Source organism: Sturnira hondurensis, unplaced genomic scaffold (assembly GCF_014824575.4).
Source record: "Sturnira hondurensis isolate 20B ecotype Veracruz unplaced genomic scaffold, ASM1482457v3 Scaffold0006437, whole genome shotgun sequence".
NCBI classification, from domain to species: Eukaryota; Metazoa; Chordata; class Mammalia; order Chiroptera; family Phyllostomidae; genus Sturnira; species Sturnira hondurensis.
The window spans coordinates 8,158,612-8,163,534 of record NW_028079068.1 but is presented as its reverse complement, the minus strand read 5'-3'; the positions used below and the strand labels follow the sequence as shown (position 1 = coordinate 8,163,534).

At 53.3% G+C, this 4,923-nt stretch overlaps 1 long non-coding RNA gene across 2 annotated transcripts; it reads left to right on the top strand.

The window, feature by feature from the left end:
• The first annotated feature begins 367 nt into the window (after positions 1–367).
• LOC118989137 (uncharacterized) lies at positions 368–2,011 on the top strand. 2 transcript variants are annotated; one of them, XR_005066953.1, is made up of 2 exons: positions 368–1,303; positions 1,603–2,011. It is a non-coding gene; the product is annotated as an uncharacterized LOC118989137 (long non-coding RNA). The 2 variants fall into 2 exon arrangements; XR_005066952.1 differs by having other exon boundaries at positions 1,401–2,011.
• The last annotated feature ends 2,912 nt before the right edge of the window (positions 2,012–4,923 follow it).

The following is a 4,923-nucleotide window of genomic DNA, read 5'->3' as shown; positions in this document are numbered from 1 at the left end:
TGCTGCAGAGCCGGACTGGGGCTCGGAGCCAGGCGGTAGGGGAGCCGCAGGCGGCTGCTTCTCGGGCGGTGTCTGCGCGGCTGCGGCCGAGCGAGCGGCTGCGGAGACTCCCGTCCTGTCCGCGCCGGCCCCCGCCCACTCCCCCTTGAGCGCGCCGGCGGCGGCGGGCCGGGCCGGGCAGGGCTGGGCGGGCGCTGGGCTGCGAACAATGAGCAGAGGAGGAAACTCCGCCCTGGAGAGCAGCGGGCGGGGGAGCGCGGCGGGAGCGCGGCGGGAACCGGCTGGGTGGGGGGCGGTGCGGGCTGGAGTGGTGTGTGTGTGTGTGTGTGTGTGCGCGCGCGCGCGCGCAGGGGTGGGATAAGGGGTTGCGGGCAGGGGTGTCAGTGTGTGTGCAGGGTGGTGGTGGGGTCTCCACGCTGGACCGCTCCGGGCCTCGGACTCACAGGTGTCGGCTGCCTTGATTTGGTGGGTGCCCGTAAGACCCTCACACCACCCATGCCCTCGCACGCTCATCCGGAGCAAGGCGAGCCCCCGGCCCTGCGTGTCCGCTAAGTCCCATTCGAGCCTCCAGGCTGCAGCGCGTCCTGCAAGGCTCAGGAAGCATGTCTCCCGCCTGCCAGGTGCAGATCACCTGGGGACGAGCCCGCACCCTGCAGGCCTTCCGAGCAGGTCTGTGCTGCAGGGCGCGTGCACCGGGCAGTCTGGACCAATTAGTTGCTCACTCCAAGCCTGGCTTCCTCACTTGTGAAGTGGAGATGATGGTGAAAATAAGACATTTTGAAGGATTAATATGTGCCAAAGAGCTTTACATATACTAATTTATTTACTCTTCACAACATCCATATTTTTAGCCTCATTTTGCAGAAAATTGAGTCCAAAAGAGGTTAAGAAACTTGCTGGAGATTACATAACTGGTGAGTGGCCGACCTGCCTCTGAGAGCAGCAGTCTGGAGAAACGCTTGCACAGTATCAGGCAAGTAGTAACTTCCCAATAAGTATTATCTATTTTTCTTTTTAAAAACTATTGTTCTTACTCTACAAAGAAAGAACAGCAGTAAAGATTTAGGGTTCTGAGATCAAAAGTGACTTGGTCTCGAAACCTAGTTGTGCCACTTAAGTAACCCTGGGCAAGTTAACCTGTGTACCTCGGTTCTTTGCATCTGCAATACAGGGACGACAACGCCTACCTCCGAGGGTGGGTGCCCCCGAGGTTAACTAGGACGTTACGGGAAGAGCGTTTAGCCAGGAGCAGCAGGAGCACAGAAAGTCTCAGTGAATGAAGCGGCCGGTTCTCCGAATCATGGTGAGAAATGTGCAAAGTTGGGATGGGCATGGGAGTTGAGTTCCATTAACGGAGTTAACCCGGTGAAAGAACAAAGAATCACCCCTCTTTTTTTCAGAAGCTGCTGGCGGTGGGCGCGGGGAGGGGGATATGCAGACCGTGAGGCCTCCTGCGGAGGCAGCGCAGCGGCGGCGCAGGTGCGGGGAGGGGGTGGGGGAGGGTGGGGGAAGGGAGCGGAAGCGGACCTAGAGCGGGAAAGATGATTAACCCGGATTTGGCTCACGTGACTCTTTGGGCTGATAATCTGGAGTCTCTGCCAGGGTGGTCTGGGGTGTCCCCAGGACCCAGCCGGTGCCAAGGGCCGCGGACTCCTTGAGTCCCTCTGGTCGGCTGCACGCAGGCGCGGCCTGAGACACTTGGTCTCCGGAGGCGCGAAGGCGGCGCTGGAACCGGGCGCTGGAACCCGGGAGCTGGAACCACAGCCGGGGCTCCAGCTCGGGAATGGCCGCTCCCGCCGTTTTCATCAGGAAGTTTCTGCGGGATCGTTCTGGCCCCGTTTTCCGCGGCGCAATGGGGAAGACAGAGGTTGTTCCCTGTAAAACTGCAGGATGTGTGTGTGACGGTCTTTGATGTTTTTAGTGCTGTTCTCCTGATGTCTGTGTCAACAAATGGCTTGTCTGCAACCAGGCACACTCTTAAAAACTGAGCATTAAAAAATGTGTATTCTGTGCGGTCTGATCTGAACAGTTGTTGCACTCCATGGGTCGATTTCTGTAAAAACTTGGAGAAACACGTTAACTTTGTAAAGGGACAATACATATATTCAGGGTATCGTTACACCATTTGGGATTGGTCCTGTTACCAGATTGTGCAAAATAAGATGAGAGTAGACATCCAGGCTCGGGAAACAGGATGCTCTTTGTAGCCAAAGACTCATCAGAATTAGAATTGCTCCCGACCCTCCGCAGTACCCAGGAACCCCGTCCTTGATGCACCGAGGGGCTTTCAGGAATGAGGCCTGAGGCTGGCTGGGTTAGGGAGCAGATCCGTCTTCAGGTAACTGGCCTGTGTCCTTGGCCCTGCTTAACATCTCGCTCCCCCTAGCAACCTCCCGGGGCCAGAACACCTGAGCTTTTCTAGTGGAAGTTCAAAGCACTTTGTAGACGCTATTCTGTGATCCTTTAGGGATTAGTTACATTTTGATTATATGAATCCATGCATCAGCTCCCCTAGAAGATTTTAAGCTTCTTAATGTGGGGTCTTTCTTATTCATCCCAGTTCCCCAGACCACCCTAAACAGCACAGAACATCATAGGTACAGATGCAGATACTGAATGGGAACAAGAATACTGCACCCATTGGGAGAGGACACACAGGAAGCCGTGACCCACGGTCTAAGCTGTTTTTCCCCACGGTCCCTATTCAAGTGGGGGCCATGAGTTCTTGGCTCCATGTAGTTTGGTGATGTTAGTGCCCACATCCTTAAGTGCATGCAGGTTCGGCAAATCCTCTTTATCCTCACCCCAAATTACTTTCATTCCCAGTCACAACATCTACACTGAGACTGGAACAGAACCTCTAAATGCCAAACCTCCAATAGAAGACAAAAGCATCTATTCATCCTGAAGCCACAGCATCTGTTCAAAAGGTGCTAAGGATGTTCTCACTTTGTTTTTCTTTTTCTCCTTAAAGATTTTATATATTTAGTTATTTTTAGAGAGAGGGGAAGGGAAGGGAAGGAGAAAGAGAGGGAGAGAAACATCAATGTGTGGTTGCCTTGCATACATCCCCGATTGCAACCCAAGCATGTGCCCTGACTGGGAATTGAACCAGTGACCCCCGGTCCAGTACAGTGGTGCCTGACCCCCAAAAGGTGGTCAATGCACAAGGGCTGAATAAATAAAGAAAAGAAGTAGCTGGATTTTATCTCCACGGTTGGGCTTGATCTCTGACTGACAAGTTGTACAATTCTGTGAATATCAGCTGGGGTTCAGGTTGGGCACCTCTCCCCAAAGTCATGCATTTGGTCATATTATTATTTAACATCATCTTTTTAAACATAGTGTACCAGGTCCTGTGCACAGTGCTGAGAATGCAAACACAGATGGCACAGGTCCTCCCTCTCCGGGAGAAGCACCGCTGGTACCCGACACGGCCAAAGTGCCTTAGGGGCTGTAACAAGTGCTGTAAGCAAAGCGAGACAGGCTCAGCTTGGCCTGGGGTGGTCAGGGAAGGCTCCTGGGGGGCAACAGGATCTTGGGAGAGGAGTATGACCTCACCAGGGGAAGAGCAAAAGGAAAAGCATTCATGTAGATGGAATAACGTGAAAGTGAAGAGGGGTGCTGAGAACTACAGCGATTTTTGCCCTCAGCTGAATGTAGGGTTCGCGGAGAGTGATAGAAGATGAGGCTGGAGAGGTGGATGGGGTGAGAGCCTTAGACAGGGGAGACTCCCTGAAGGGTCATACGCTGGAAGAGAAAAGACCGGCTTTCCGTAGGAGCAAGATCACTCTGGCTGCATTAGACGGAAGGCTTTGAGACTGGAGGTGAGCACAGCGCTGGGAGAGGTTGCGGGGCCCGAGTTCAGTGGCGGTGGGAAAGAACGGGTACTGAGGGGCAGAAGGACTTAGTGACCTAGTGGATGTGGATGTGGCGTGTGCTGTTTTGAGGGCATGAGGCATGGCGGGTGTCTAGGAGTCCAGGGTTCCCGCTTGGATTACTGCCTGCATTATCCTGAGTGCCAGGGCTGAATGTCACTAACTGGGATAGAGGACACAAGAAGAGAAGCAAGCGGGGCAGAAAAAAACCGTGAGTCCAGTTTTGGACATGTTGACTCTAAAGTGCCCTGGGGCACTCAGGGGCTATGCCTGGAAGTTACATCTATGACACTGAAGCTCAAACCTGAGGTCAGGACTGGAAAGAAAAATCAGAGAGCCATCAATGTTCAGGCAGGGGTTGCAGCCAGGAACGTAGGTGATAACCTGGAGTACTCTGAAGTGGAGAAGAGACGGGAGGCAGAATCGCCCTGACCGGGTGGCTCAGGTGGTTGGAGCATCATCCCAATATGCCAAGGTTGCAGGTTCAATCCCTGGTCAGGACTCATGCAAGAATCAACCAAGAATGCATAAATAAGTGGAACAACAATCAATCTTTCTCCCCCCTCCCCCTTCCTCTCTCAAATCAATAAATACACATTCGAAAATAATTATACTTAAAAAATTGCAGAATGAGCCGAGGAAGGGGAGCCGGAGAAGGAGGAGCTGCATAGGAGGCAACCAAGGGAGAAGGGTCGCATGGAAATGGGGGGAAGAATGTTTTCATAAGAAGGAGGCGGCCATGAGTGTCACCTGCTGCAAGGACTGAAACCGAGTGACTGAGCCTGACAATGAAAGCGTCATTGATAATGTACCCAGAGTGACCTCAGTGATGTGCAATGACGTGGGGGAGTGACTGAAGATGGAGAAGAGGAGGCCTCAGGTGCGGCTATGAGAAGGAGGAGGAAAATGTGGGGTAGAGGGCAAAGCGTGTATGTACCAATTTGTTTTATAGTGGGAGAAGCGTCCATGATCGAGCCAAGAGGGAGACGCCAGTCAAAAGGAATAGGTGACAGGACGTGGGATGTGGAGCCGAGAGACAAGGACT